Source organism: Myotis yumanensis, unplaced genomic scaffold (genome assembly GCF_028538775.1).
Source record: "Myotis yumanensis isolate MYYU_CA2020_CCGP unplaced genomic scaffold, mMyoYum1.0.hap1 SCAF_9, whole genome shotgun sequence".
Taxonomy (NCBI): domain Eukaryota; kingdom Metazoa; phylum Chordata; class Mammalia; order Chiroptera; family Vespertilionidae; genus Myotis; species Myotis yumanensis.
In genome coordinates, this window is record NW_027223760.1 from 21946806 (window position 1) to 21962367 (window position 15562).

Below are 15562 nucleotides of genomic sequence, written 5' to 3' on the forward strand. Positions count from 1 at the left end.
AGAGGTGGGGGCTGACGCCTTCCTCTTGCTTCTTGGCGCCAGCCTTTCCCATGTCCTCGGGGCCAGAGGGCGGCACCTGGCTGGCACCTCCCTGCTGCTGCCCCTCAGCCCTGCCCCGGAGATGAGGGCACTGCCAAGCCCGCGTCCCCCGCGGCGATTTCATGGCCCATAAGACGGGCAATCAAAAATAATAGACACAGGCTGCAGCGGGGGAGGCTGAGGTGGCCGCCTGGAAAACAAACCAATTCCCAGCCCTGGTGGGGAGAAGCAACAGCAGCTGCTGGAGCAGGAGCCCGTGGTCTGCAAAGCCCCGGCCAATAAGTGGCTAAAAATAAGCAGCCCCTCCCCCTCCCCCTCCCCCCACCACACCTACCCCCCCCCCCCCCCACGCTGCCCTCCTTTCCCTGCGTGGCCATGAGTGACGAGTGACAGGGCTGCCCATCGCCAGGTGGGTCTGTTTGCTGCATAGCCTCAGGCCTGGCTGGGGGGCCAAGGCTGGCAGCGGGGGGGGCGGGGAGGGGCAGAGGAATGAGAAGGGCTGAGCATCCAGCTCTGAGCATCCAGCTGTCACTGGGGAAGGACACTTTCTGAGCCCCCGAGTCAGAGCCTGGCACCCAAGGACAAAGCCGAGGGGCCCCCTCCCTGTGCTCAATAGAAAGGCACACGCAGACCCCTGGCCATGCTGGCTCCCCTTGCACACAGTGAGCAAGCCACAGAGAAGAGACCCCGGGGGGGCCCTGGGCCACCAGCTCGCTCTTCTGTCCGCCTCTAGGCGGGCCCAGCGCACACCTGTGCCTCTGAGACGCCTTGCTTTTTTATTTTCAAACAAAGAATGAACACTGTGGTAGGAAGTGGGTGGGTGAGGGTTCTGCACAGCATCCCTGGAGCTGGGAAGGGATGTGGATTTACTCTGATGACGCTGCCACGGCTGAAACACGCGCTTCAATGAGGCCTGTTTGGAAACCGAGTGAGGACGTGAGCCTCCCAGAAATACGCGCTTTTTTTAAAAAAAAAATCCTTATTCGAGGATTTGTTTATTGATTTTTAGAGAGAGGGAGGGAGGGAGAGAAATATTGATGTGAGAGAGAAACATTGATCAGTTGCCTCCTGTAGATGCCCCGACTGGGCATCAAACCCGAAACTGAGGCACGTGCCCTGACGGGGAACCGAACCCACAACCTCTTGGTGCACAGGACGAAGCTCCAACCAGCTGAGCCACCCGGCAAGGGCTCCTGGTATTGCTTTTTGGTTACACCCTGCATGGAGCCCTCCTGTCCCTGCCTACCTGGGGATCATGCACACCCACCTCCCACCTACCCACCTACTGGGCCCCAGGGGTCCCCAGGTTCCCAAAATGTCTTACCTGGAGAACGGCCAGTCCTCCAACCATCTTCCGGCCTTCAACCCACTGTCCCCTTTAAGTCCACTCATCAGCTTAAAAAAACGTCAAGGGCTCCTCAGATGCTTGGCATGACCCTTCCCTCCCTATGGCTGACCTAGTCCTACACATGCCTGCGCCTGCCTGCTTCTCAGCAAACTACACAGGTCGTCTCTTCAGCCCTGGTGCCTTTGGACAGATCCCTCGCCAGGCCTGCATGCCTCATCACAGTTCCTGTCTTGTGTGTCTCCCCGATGGGTGGCTAGATCCTCGGGGCCTCGCTGAGAACAGTGCCCAGCACATAACAGGAATCTAATAAATGCAGCCACCCTGCAGCTGACCTGCAGACCGATGATGGTACAAACGCTTTTGTGGAGAGTTGTGAGGGTGCTTTGTTACACAGCATTATTATGCTAAGAGCTGACTGCAGCAAAGGGCTCCAGAACTAGGGGTATGGACCCGAGCAGGCCGCACCGGCAGAGCGCCATTCCACGGCATGTGAGGGGCGAGTGCTGGCACTAGGTGTGAGGTAAGGTTGCTCTTACTGTGCTAGCAGCCTCAGACCACCCCAGTTCATGTCCTGGTTCTGCCACTGGCCGCTCTGTGTGTGTCTCCAGGGCAAGTGACCCGTTTTCCTCCTATCTGAAATATGGACCATACTGACGGGCTGTTGTGAAGAACATGCGAGACGATGCCCAGCCAAGGGCCTGGCGTGCAGTGAGGGCCCCGAGCACGCGTGTTCCCTGTTCGTGATCATGACGAATTATGAAGATCACCCCCCCGCCTCTCCTTGCTGGTCCCGCGGGCCGGCTCCCTGCCTGTCCCCCACGGCGAGTGCCGCTGAGCGGAGTGCCCAGGAGGGAGGCAGTTCTCTGTGTGTTTCCTCGCTTCCTCTGGAACTTTGATGTCCCACTGGGGCCGGCAGCAGCCTGCGCCCCGTCTTCCGCCAGCACCAGCGAGGCTCCGGCTCCTGTCACGGAGCGTGGAGAGAGAGGAAGTCCCAGTGCAGAAGGCAGGGCTCGGCGACAGCAAGGGTTGGGGTGGCACTGGGTGACCACTTCACCTTCCCGGCTCTTGCGAGTCACGTGGGGCCACCAGCAGGAAACCGGGCTTCTGGAGCTGGACAGGAGCCCTGCAGTCTCCACGTCGCCTCCTGCTGGTCGCTCGGCAGACCTCATTCTCCTGCCTCCCCAGGACTCGTGGGGACTCCGAGTCTGGGTGGCACAGACCCTGCCTTCCAGATGCTCCCAGTCTGGCTGGGGTGGCCAGCGGGACACAGGAAATAGCTGAGCACGTCCCAGCATCATGTAGCCACAGGCCTCTCCAAGCCGCCTGCAGAGGATCCAGAATCTTCCGGGGACGCCTGAGGGCTGGATGAGGGGAGACAAGGGCTGGGGCATCCTGGGCACCGTGGGCTCGCTGCCACCCCTCTCCAACGGCCTGCTCCCTGGGAAACGGGACCGTCTAAGCCACCACCGCTCCCTCCCCGGCTCCCTCAGGAGGGCCAGGCCCCGCCAGCAGCTCCACCAGGCTTGACTGACAATAGTCTCTGAACAGAGAGCTCCCTCCCCCACCGGGTGGCCATCTTTCAGGGCTCCCAGCACCCCAAACCAGAAATAGGGGGCAGGGAGGATTCAAGTCCTGTTGTCGTCTGGTGACTCCAGACTCCGGTGCTGGCAATGGAAGGGCTCACAGGCCCCGGATGCCAACCCCCAACTGTGGCCGCAGCAGGAGATGGGGCGGAAAGATGGGCTGGAAGCAAGTTGGGCGGAGACGGTGCGACAGGAGGCCTGGCCACGGAACTGGTGGCCTGGAGCAGGCCACGGCCCCATCGCTGCCCCCCCCCCCCGCCCCCCGCGCAGGTGCAAACCAGGAGGGAGACCACCACCTCCCTTTCCCAGGGGGTCGGAGCAATGACAGAGAAAGGCTTGGGTTGGAAATGCAATGGAGGGGAGGTTGGGGGCGGATGTTTATGCAGGCAGAGTACCTTCCTCTTCTAGAAAGAATTCCAGGCACACAGCCCCTTCCAGGGGGAGCAAGACCCCTGTAGCCCCATCTGTAGGCCCCCACCTGGCAGCATAATAATAACAGAGACCTGCATCATAACAGCAAGCACACAGCCCTCACCTGTGCTGCCTCCTGCTCTAAGTGCTTCCTAGGAGCTTGCTCCTTTGTCCTATGAGGTAGGTTACATTACACCCCATTTTACAGATGAGGAGGCGGACGCACAGAGAGGTTGAGTAACTTGCCCAAGGTCACACAGCTGGTGAGCAGTGAGGTCAGATTCGGACCTGGCCAGGTTTACAATCCTTCCCTTATGCTGCCTCTGCGGCTTGGAGCTCCTCGGTAAATCCTGGGGACCCTCTGAACAACTCTTTAGCCCAGAACTGGGAAGACGGAGATGGAGCAGGGCCCCCAGGGTGGCCATGACGCAGTTTTCTCAGTGTCCCCGAGTGACTTGGAGCAGGGGCAGGGGCGGGGCCGGGGGTGGAGAACAGGGACAGGAGAGACACCTGGAGGCAAACTAAATAGCCTGAACCGAGAGCTGTACACGGAACTAAGAGCAAACGAGAGGATGGAGATGAAGCTGGAAGCTGCCCTCTTCGAGATGATTTTGAAGAGAAGGACCCTGGAGAGACAGACGGACAGGAAACAGCGAATGGGCTCCAGGCAAGGCCCAGCGGCCTCTCCTTGGCTCACTCGGCGGGCTCTGCGCTCTCACTGCAGTGACACCCACCTTGTGGGGTGGGGTGGGGGAACACGGGCCGGGGGCAGGGCTCATGGTGTTGAAGTGTCACTAAGCGCCATGTCCTGACCAGAATGGTCCGTGCTCCAGCCGAGAACACTGACTGCAGGGGCTGCTGGCCAGGCCCGGCCGGTGGTGGGGCTCCCTCCAGCCAGGGACATGAGCGTCCCTCTGGTGCTCACAGTGCTGGGCGGGCAGGCAGCACCAGGGACAGGCCAGAGCCCATCTGGCCTTGCTCCGTGGCCTCTGTGTGTGGCAGTTTGGGCTTCTTCACCGCGTGGCAGCCTCGGGGCACTCAGACTGTGTGTGTGGCGTCCAGAACAAGAACTCCCTGCAGCCCGTGAGGCAGGACCTAGCCTTGGACGTCACACACGCCACTGCCACATCCTAGCCCAGCACCGCCCTCGGGCCTTGCCAGCCACAAAGGTGCACCTGGGGTCAAGGGCAGGGGGCAGGGACTCCCCGAATTGGCAAGAAGAGCGTCTGGGATGTGAGCTAGCACGGTAGCCACCCGGAGGGCGCCTGCCACGCCTGACTGTGCCCGCAGGATGAGGCAGCCCTCCCTCTCATGTCCAGATGGTCACGGCCTGACTCCCCCAAAGCCCTCCCCCCAGGTCGAGCTGGGAGTGTCCCACAGATACTCCATGTCCCGTTGTCACGTGGGGCATTGTCTCTGTGAAGCCAGGACAGCTGTCCCAGAGTTCACGGGACCGAAAGGCTCACTGGCCAGATGAAGATTCTCGAGTTACCTGGCTTATTGAATCAATGAAAAGCACAGCGAGAGGCAAGGGACAGGCGGGTGGTTAATGCCCATAGACTGGGTGCCCGCAGTGGCAGGAGCACAGCGGGATCCTGGGTGCCAGGGCCCACACGTCCTGCTTCTCCCTGGCCCTCAGCCTGGTCACTGAACGTGACAGGAGGACCGGGTCAGGATGAGCAAGGGGCTCAGCAGACGAGGCACCAGCACGCGCTTGCTGGCCGGACTGCAGAGGCCGCTCGGATGCCACTCAGCCTGCGGAGCAGCTATTAGGTTTTTAAAGATGCAAACCCACTTGGTACAGGTGTCCCCTGCTCCCGGAAGCAGAGCGTTCCTATGAAACGGTTCGTAAACTGAAATGGCGGAGAGCAAGAGGCGATTACAGCCGCATCTCGCTAAGGGCGCATAAAGCAAAGTGAGAGGAAGCCCAGATGCTCAGGCAGCTCCCAGCTCCGGGTGGGTCCATGCGAGATTCGAGATGCGGAGACGCTGCGTGTGCTCCGGGGAGGGAGCCGGCAGTGCCACTCCTGCTGCTCCCGGCGCCACTTGAACTGCAAAGCAAACTCTGAACGCTTTTGGCCCTTTTTCACAAAAGCAAAAACGCTTTTCGGATTTCTTTCAGTTTAGTGAAAACAGGTGCTAATATAGGTCTTTCACAAAAGCAAAGTGGTGGAAAGCGGACTTTCAAAAAATGGCCACTAACTGTACTTTATTTAGATTATTCAGGTGTTTTGCACAGTAAGAGTTAGTCGAAGTTAGCATCTGGGATGTTTGAAGAAAAAAGCCTACTAATTCTCTCGGCCATAGGACACGTGGGGGAGAATGCGTCACCCGGGGCGGGGGGGGGGGCTGATGGAAGGCCTTGTGGGTGCCCAGCGTGTGGGTGCCCAGCGTGTGGGTGTTCATGGATATCGGCTGCCTGGCTTTCCCATCTATCTTCCCTATCAGCAGTGTTCGAATTTGTTCCCTTCTCTCTCGGGCAACCCGAGAAGGTGTGGTCGGCCCTGTCCTGACAAGACCATCTGACAGCCTGCAGGGTCTTTCCAGGGCCATTTGGACACAGTTATGTTCCTGCCTGGGGTCCCTCATCCCCAAATCTGCTCCTCATCTCCCTCGACCAACACTTTCCTTTCATTCAGTCCTACAACATTTGTGGAGCATCTACTCTGTTCCAGGCTCCGTTCCAGGCACTGGCGATTCAGCAGTAAACCAAACGGACAAAATCTTTGCCCTCAGGGCTCTTATATTCTAGTGAGGGAAACACACAAGACACCACATAGAGACATTATGCAGGATGCAGAAGGTACCAAGTGCAATGGGGTGGGGGGGGGGGGGAGCGGAGGGCAGGATACTAACCCAGGGAAAGGAGGGGGAGCGGAGGTTGAATAAGGTGGTCAGGGAAGGCCTCACCCAGAAGATGACATTTAAGCAAATCTCGAGGCACAGGACAGAGCCTCCACGTGACTATCTGGGGAAGGGTGTTCTGGGCAGAGGGAGCCGTCAGTGCAAAGGCCCCGAGGTCTTGGACAAAAACAAAGAAGCTTTTAGGTTTTAGATTCATACATGGGCATGCACACACACACACACACACACACACACACACACACGACACAACTCTACCTCTGCAAGGGCAGGTGCTTCCACAGCTGAGCAAAGGGAGGGCCGGACAGCCTAGACGAGTGGTTCTCAACCTTCCTAATGCTGCGACCCTTTAATACAGTTCCTCATATTGTAGTGGTCCCCAATTTCATTGTTACAAATTGAACATGATTAAAGCATAGTGATTCATCACGAAAACAATATGTAATTATATATGTGTTTTCCGATGGTCTTAGGCGACCCCTGTAAAAGGGTGGTTTGACCCCCAAAGGGGTCGCGACCCACAGGTTGAGAACCACTGGCCTAGACCAAGCTTCTGCCTTTGGGCTAGGCCAGTGGTCGGCAAACTCATTAGTCAACAGAGCCAAATATCAACAGTACAACGATTGAAATTTCTTTTGAGAGCCAAATTTTTTCAACTTAATCTATATAGGTAGGTACATTGTTATTAACTTAATCAGGGTACTCCTAAACTGGCCTTTGCTAAAAACGTCCTCAATCTGAGGGGTCGACCTCAGCGAACGTACCCCCACTTCTTCTAACGCCATTTCTTCAAGATAAACTCGCCCAGGCCGAAAACCGACTTCTGCGCATGGGCCACGGAGTTTCAATCGCACTGTACTTGGGCGCCCGCAAGTGGTATTTTGTGGAAGAGCCACACTCAAGGGGCCAAAGAGCCACATGTGGCTCGTGAGCCGCGGTTTGCTGACCACTGGGCTAGGTCTTCAGGCCTGCAGGCGCTGCCCACTCCGACCACCCACACAAACACAAGGCTTCCCTGAGGGCTCATTTCGGGCCTAAAGGTGAGGCCAGTCTCCACCCTCCCAGACGGAAGTTGCTTTAATCCAAGCAGAGCCATCTTTCCAACATTCCCAAAGCTTAACTCCAGTCTTTCTGACAACCTCTTTGCACTGATTTAATTTTCGAGGCCAGGAGACCTTTGAAGCCCTTTTAGGAACTAGCATTGTCACCCCATTTTGCAAGTTGGGGCCTGAGGTTCAGAGAGGGAAGTGCCCAGCCCCCAAGGAGCACAGCCAGTCCCTCCTCCCCCAGCTCTTTGCACTTGTTGGCTGTGACTTTTGCCCAAGGACTCGGGCTCAGAGCCCCAGGTGGCTCCTCTGAGAGCCGGGAATAATGCCCCACCGCCCAGCAGGGAGAGGTAAGAAAGGAAAGGAGGCTTGGCACAAAGCAGATGCCCAATAAAAGGTTAGCATTAGTACTGCTTCCACTCTGGGGTGGGGAGGAGGACGCTGGCCCGATAATGGGGCAGTCCCCTGACTTCCCTTCATCCTGGCCTGAGGGTTGTGAGGGGACACACGAGGTACTTGTGGCAGGTGTGGGGGGGGGCGGGGGGGTATCTCTGGGTTGGGGCTGGGTGCCTCTAGGCTCTCTGATCATTTTCCATCTGTCCTTTCTTCATGAGTTACATTAATTTAACACCCTCAGTAGCGGGCGGGGGCGGGGGGGCAGAGATAGCTGGGGAGCAAATGTGGAATAGCTTAAATTAAAATTAAATTGAAATAAATTAAATTCAACAGGGCAACTTTCCGGCACTCATCTCTCAGCCCAAATGATTGTGGAGCACTCAGCTTGCGAAGGAGGTGGTGGGCGGAGCTGGTGCTTCCTGGTGGCTCCAGAGGCCTGTGGAGCAGGTGGCCCTCAGCTCCCACCGGGCCCAGATACGCTGCTTCTGGCAGCTTCTCCTGGTGGGGCCATTCTGGAGGAGCTGGGAAGCCAGAGGCTCAGAGCTGGCGGTGCGCCCTCTGCTCCTCCCCTGGCCTCTTCCCCCCTTAGGTCCCCGTTGGGGGGGGAGGGGGGGAGGGGAGGGGGAGGGGGAGGGGGGAGCACTGACTCCCCAGCTCCCAGTCCCTTGGCTCAAGGAGGCGCCTGGCTGATTGACAGCAGTGGGCTTAGAGCACCCCCTCGGTCCCCACTAAGCTTGACCTGTGGTTTCTAAGGCCTAGACTGAAGCGGGGAGTGGGGGCCCAGCTGCTCCACAGGGCACGGGCCTGGCTGCTCTGGCCTCCCAGGCTGCCCTCAGGTGAGGCCGGGGCAGCTCATGGGTCTGTGCCTTTTCAGCTTCCCATCAAATCCCCCAGGGCCTGAGGGAGGAAGAAAGTCTGCCACAGGCAGTTTTTGAAACGGAAAAACTGAAAAGAATCCCTGTTTTGAGTGAAAAATTCATGTGCGTTTTGCATCCTCTCGCTCGATGGATTCATGTTTATTCTAATGTGTGATGTTTTACAGTATTTACCAGCGACTACGTCTGACATGCCCGGAGGCTGTGTCCTTCATCCCGGATGCTCGGAGCCCCTGGCAGGAGGCCTGGCTGCCCCTGTGTGAATCAGCCTCCATCGCAGCCAGGTCCACCTCCACCCCAGGCTGCAGTCCTGGAAGGTGGGCAAGTCCTGACATCACAGCCAAGGGCATTTACAGCCCCGATGCAACGGAAGACATTATGCGAAATGAAATAAGCCAGACACTCACGGGCAGACGCGGGATGAGCCAGTCATGGGAGGTATCAGATGAGTCCATTTCATAGGCACAGAAAGGAGACTGGTGGGAGCTGGGGGCGGGGAGCGGGGGAGGGAGGGTTACTGTTTTGTGGGTACACAGTCTCAGGTTTGCAAATTCTGGAAATGGATGGCACAACAAGGTGAAAGGCTTTAATACCACTTTAAACTGCTTAAGATGTCAACATTTATGTCATGTATATTTTGCCACAATTAAAAAAGAAAGAAAGAAAGAAGAAAGAAAGAAAGAAAGAAAGAAAGAAAGAAAGAAAGAAAGAGGGAGGGAGGGAGGGAGGGAGGGAGGGAGGGAGGGAGGGAGGAAGGAAGGAAGGAAGGAAGGAAGGAAGGAAGGAAGGAAGGAACCAAGCATCAGAGAGGCTATCAAGCAGGACTCACTGCAGGGGCCCAGGCTGAAGGAGACCCTGCCCTGCCCTGCTCCCCCGAGGGGGGGTGGGGGGGGGGCAGTAGAGACAGCCCTCGGCCACCTGGTTGTCCCAGCATCAGGGCTGGAAGGAGCCCTGGGAAATAATCATGTCATTCTCTGAATCTCACACGTGTGGAATGTGCGTGCGGCCCAGGGAAGGGGAAGCCACTCCCCAAGCCACACAGCTAATGGCCGCCCTAAAGGGTGATTTCCGAGGGCCAGCCCCCTCTTTCCTGGTGGCTTGGCAGCTGGGAAGGTCCAGGGAGACCAGAGAAGCCTTCTCCCCAGCACTAACATCAGCCGCTCCCTGCGCCCCCCCCCTCCCCCGCCCCTTCTCAGAGAGTGCAGATACTCTCGCCCTCTCCCAGGCTTCAAGGAGGCCGATTAATTAATTAACCCTCATTAAGGGCTCAGGCACAGGCTAATGGGCAATAGGCATTCTCATTATTATTTTTAATCAGACTTTGCAATTTTATAGTTCCCTTCACCAGGAAGTTAATTAAGGCTGCCAGGGATGGGCTCAAAGAGGAAGGGGGAGACGGGAGGTGGGGGGGGAGGTGCAGGGTAGGGTAGGGGGGCTGGATCTGGACCCCCCCTAGGGCTCCCTCTGGGGTCCACCGTAGGGGAGACAGGAGAGGGTGGGCAGGTGAGGTCAGCGTCTGCCAGCTCTAGGGTCACATGACTGAGCCGCCCAAGGGAGACAGAGATGGGCAGGGTGATTCTCATTCAGGGACAGGCCTCCTGCTCTCAGCTTACCTCCCCTGGGAGTGGGGAGGATTGGGAGCTAGAGACATAACAGGGCTTCTGTTGTTCCCTGTGCCTTTCATTCTGGGAGGAGGGCCCCTCTGTGGAGCACCCCTTCCTAAATGCCTTCTCGCCTCATCTCATCAGTCAACAGACACATCTTGGGTGTGTTGGGCCTGTACCCAGAGCTGGAGATAATGAGTGGTCCATGCGTGGTCCTCCCCTCCCACCACCTGCCTCCCCCACCTCCCACCCCTGCCTGCCCGTTTGCTCTCTTCTTTCCTCCTCCTTTCCCAGCCCCTTGCTCCTCTTTGGGTACCAGAACTGAGGATGGGGAGGGCACCGTGGATGAGATGGAACAGGGTACGTGGTGGCCTGTGCTCCTGGCTATAAAGGCTCTGGGGATACAGGGTCTCCGGAGGAGGATTTAGGGCCTTGCCACCAGACAGCACAACCACTACCAGGGCCTCCAGGGCCTCCAGGCAGCCATGAGCCTCTAAGGCCTGCAACCGTGGTGCCCGATGCCTCCAGGCAGGCCCAGCACCCCCAAAGGTGGACATGGTGCAGCCCACCCCGGCCCAGCCTGGCACCCTCTCTATGGAAGCAGCAGCAGGCAGGAGCTGACACCGATGTAGGATGTTTGTTACAGAACCAACAGCTGTGTAATGGGAACCAGGGGACCAAGAATGTGAATCCCACCCTTCAGCCAGGGCCTCCAGCTCCCACACTTGCAAACGAGGACCCAGGCACAGCGGGTAGCACTGGTGAAACTTGGCAGCGAGAACCCAGGGACATGAGCTGTAGAAATCGGGACAGTTTAGGTCAGCAGCCCGCAGGTCCCCCGGAGGCTGTGCAGCCTCTTACAGCATGCCCTGTCACATCATGGTGTGTAAGGGTCCTGCTCCCGAGCTCTGTCCAACTGGGAGCTTATAGGCTCAGCCCTTCTGTAAGGGCAGAGCTGCAACGAGCCTTTCGTGAGCTAAAGGATTCATTGAAAACTGCTGGCATGAGGACCAGATATGGTTTGCTCTTAATGAAACACAACCATGAAAAAAACACAACTATGGTTAACATGCAAAACATTCTGATATAAACTCATATTTTTTATTTAAATAGATTTTATTGATTTCAGAGAGAGGAAGGGAGAGGGAGAGAGAGATAGAAACTTCAATGATGAGAGATAATCATTGATTGGCTGCCTCCTGCACACCCCACACTGGGGATCAAGCCCGCAACCCAGGCATGTGCCCCCACCGGGAATTGAACCGTGACCTCCTGGTTCATAGGTTGATATTCAACCACTGAGCCACGCCAGTGGGGTTACTAATGATTTTTTAGATAGATAGATAGATAGATAGATATAGAAACAAATATAGGTAACAATTTGTGTAGACAGAGAGATTTTCTAACCCTATCTGTTGAGAGGGAACAGCACCATCCAAAATCAAAGACCACACTGAGTGCCCAGGTCGTGGTTTCTAAATGCCACTGTCCCTTAAAGGAACCAGGGTTCCTTGGAGAAATGGTGGATCCCAAGGCCAACGCAAGAAAAGTACACGGTAAGCCTGGACCATCTTGTACCAGAAGGTAAGGAAGTGCTCAAAGCATGTCAAAGGGACACAGAAGCCAGCCTGAATGAGCTCTCACTGGTCAAACCTGGGCTACTTGAGCATCAAATTAGAAAATAATACAAACATTATCATTCAGTGAATAACATAGGAATCCATAAACCTATACAGAGAGAGAGAGAGAGAGAGAGAGAGAGTGAGATGAGATAACAAAGCTTCAAAGCTTTTCTTTATAATAGAACTAGAAGCCCGTTGCACGAAGATTCTCGCAATAGGCCTTCCTTCCCCTGACTGCTGGCACCGGTTTTCCTCTGGCACCCAGGACCCAGGCCTTTGGTCTGGCCGCAGTGGAGAAGCCAAGCCTCTTCAGTCTTCATTCCGCACCTGCGTATGCAAATTAACCATCATCTTTGTTGGGTTAATTTGCATAGTCACTCTGATTGGCTGGTGGGTGTAGCAGAGTGACACCAATTTGCATGTTTCTCTTTTATTAGTGTAGATACCAACTGATAAATACAGAAGGAATGATGAAAATAGAAAATTTGGCAACCTTCAATAATAGTGCACTCAGGCAAGAAACATCAATGGATGCTAAAACTAGCGAATGAAAGTTTGAAGAGTAACAGGATATCACAGAGCTTCAAGATACTTATTGAAGAGTAAGTGGAGAAACCTGGCCGTCGCTGCCTCAGTCCACTAATCAAGGTTAACATCATCAGTAGCGGGACAGATTGAAAGCCTGTACCACCTGCCAAGACTCACGGAGGAAAATGCAGCATCAGTTCTGGGATTCTCCTGCCAAAGATGCGCAATCTGAATCTCACCCTGAGGAAACATCAGACAAAATAAATGGGCTGTGACTTCAAAATTGTCAAGGTCGGTCAAGAAAAGACTGAGGAACTATTCTGGACTGAAGGAGACATGGCAACTAAGTGAAATAGTAAAACGCATGATCTTGGCTTGGACCCTTTTGATAGAAAAGACATTAATGAGATAACCAGTGAAACTCAAATGGAGTGTACAGATCAGGTGGTAGTGATGGATCTGTGTCCATTTCCTCATTTTGCTGGGAGGAGACTGTCCCTGTTTGTAGGAAATGCACATGGCAGTATTCTTGGGTGATGGGGCATCATATCCGCAACTTACATTCAAACAGTTCAAGACAAAGAAAGGTTTTTACACTGTTCTTACATTTTCTGTAAGTTTGAAATATTTAAAGGCAAAATGAGAAATAAAACACAAGAAAGAATTCACGGATGAGAAAGCCAACAGGCCAATCCAGAAAGCGGGCCATTGTGTAGGACAACTGGCTAGGTTTCTTCCAATGTCAGTGAGATGAGAAGTGAGAAGGCAGGATGTGGGGGCAGGGAACATCTAGACAAAACAGATTTAAGAGACACAGTAGACCGTGTGGATCCTGATTCCCACAACAGCTCGGAAAAGACCTTTAAAAAACAATCAGGGAAATCTGAATAAGAACTGAGAATTGGCCATTACAAGTAATTCTTGCTAATATTCTAGGCATGAAAAAGCCATTGTGATTATATAAGAAAATGTGCTCCCTGCCCCACTGTGAGGTCTGGGATTTGCTTTAAAATACTTCAGAAAAAGGGGATAGACAGTCCAGTAGAGATAAGTCTTTGATAATTATTGAAGCTGGGTGATGGGTGTTGTCTTAGAGTGCTCAGGCTGCCTTAACAAAACACTACAGGCTTACACAACAGAAATGTATTATCTCACTGTTTTGGAGGCTGGAAGTCCAAGATCAGGGTGGCGGCAAGTTTGGTTCCTTTTGAGGCCTCTCCTTGGCTTGCAGATGGCTGCCTCACACTGTGTCCTCCTGGGGTCACCCCTCGGTCTATGTTGTCTGTGCCCTAATTTCCGTAAAAGTCCACCAGTCACATTGAATTAGGGGCCACCCACATGACCTTATTTTACCTTAATCACCTCTGTCAAGGCCCTGTCTCCAAATACAATCACATTTTGAAGTATTGGGGGTGAGAACTTCAACATATAGATTTGGGGCGGGGGGCACACAAGTCAACTTAAAACAGCTATATGGGAGCTTATTATACAATTCTCTCACTTTGGTGAATACGACATTTTTCATTAAATGCAGAAGAAGTGAAGAAAGCCACGGTTGTATGGGTCTTCTGAGGAGTTCAGCTGTGGATTGAAGAAATGGGGTCATGCCTGGAGATGGGCTCTGAGATCAAGGGAGTATTTGTTCTCTTAAAATGACTGTTATTATGGCATATTTCTATGCTAACAGAAGGGACTCGCTAGAGAGAGAGACGTGATGCACAGTGGAGAAGGAAGAACTGCAGATGAAAGTCTTTGAGTTGGCAAGTGGGAAGGGAACATGATGATACCACGGAAGTGCTGCCCGGAGTCTCCTCAGGGAGGGAAGTCAGACTGCAGGGCTGCCGCCAGGGGCCCCGGGTGCTGTGGTGGGAGCGTGGGCCTCTCCCAGGTGACTGTGTTTCCTCAGTAAAACAAGAAGCAGGGCATCCACCACCGAAGAGCGAAGAGCGAGGAAGTGTTGGAGATTTGCGAAAAGGAGAGAAGATAGGGACTGTTCCTTCGGGAGAGTGGACAGTGAACTGCATGGGAAACGAGGAGAGAGAGGAATGACGGAGCCCCTGTTGAGGGTCGAAATACATGGTCTGCAAATAGTTCCTCCCAATCTGAAGTTTGTCTTTCCATCCATTTGACAGGGTCTTCTGCAAAGAGACAGTTTTGGATTTTGATGAAATCCAATTTGTCCATTTTCTCTCTTACAGATCCTCCTCAGGCAAAAAGCCTAAGAACGTTTTGCCTAGACCTAGACACTGAAGATTTTCGCCTACTTGTTTTTCCTAAAAGTTTTATAGTTTGTACATTTTACAGTCAGATCTGTGATCCACTTGAGTTAACTTTTGCATAAAGTGTGAGGCAGCTGAAGGTTTACTTTTTGGCCTATGGATGTCCAGTGGCCCCAGCACTGTTTGTTGAAAAGGCAGTCTTTGGCAATACCACAAAATATTGATTACTTTAGCTATATACTAAGCCTTGATATCAGGTAGAGCAATTCCTCCCACTTCGTTATTCTTTTTCAAGATTGTTTTGGCTATTTTAGATCTTGTGCATTTCCATATATAAACTTTAGAACAAACTTGTCTGTTTCCGCAAAAAAAAAAAATCTTGCTGGGATTTGAATAGAAATTGCATTAAACCTATTTGGGGAGATCAGTTTGGGGAAAACTGACATTTCACTATGTTGAGTCCTCCAATCTATGAACACATTATATCTCCCCAAGTATCCAGGTCTTCTTTCATTTCTTTCATCAGCATTTCATCATGTTAACGGGACGTAGGTGGGGGTAGAGTGCCTAAAGCCTTGAACTAAAAGCCCGGCGTCAATTTTTGAAGTCTGACGGACTGAAATTGGTGAAGACCTTGAACGAGTTTGGCTAAGAGAACTGTCTTAGTCTGTTCCAGACTGGATGGTTCTGAGTCGCTCATTTTCTGCTGACACATTTGTGTGTGCGAGTGCTCCTATCCTCTATTGTAAGATGATCTCTCCATATATCCAGATCCTTGGATTATGAGTTGCTTATTAAAGTTCACTACAGAGTCTTTGCCATTGGGTTGCTATGGAGACTTCCCTTCCTTCCAGTGCTATCTCCACTGTTGCTCACTAATTCTTGGGGGTAATCACTACTTTCTACTTGTTGGCCCCACAGCTCTTTAATGTTCTCTAACGCTAGCACACAGTTCAGTGGCAGTTAACAATATTGCGCTGCTATCACCCCTATCTGGTCCCAGAACATTTTCATTATGCAAAAGGAAAC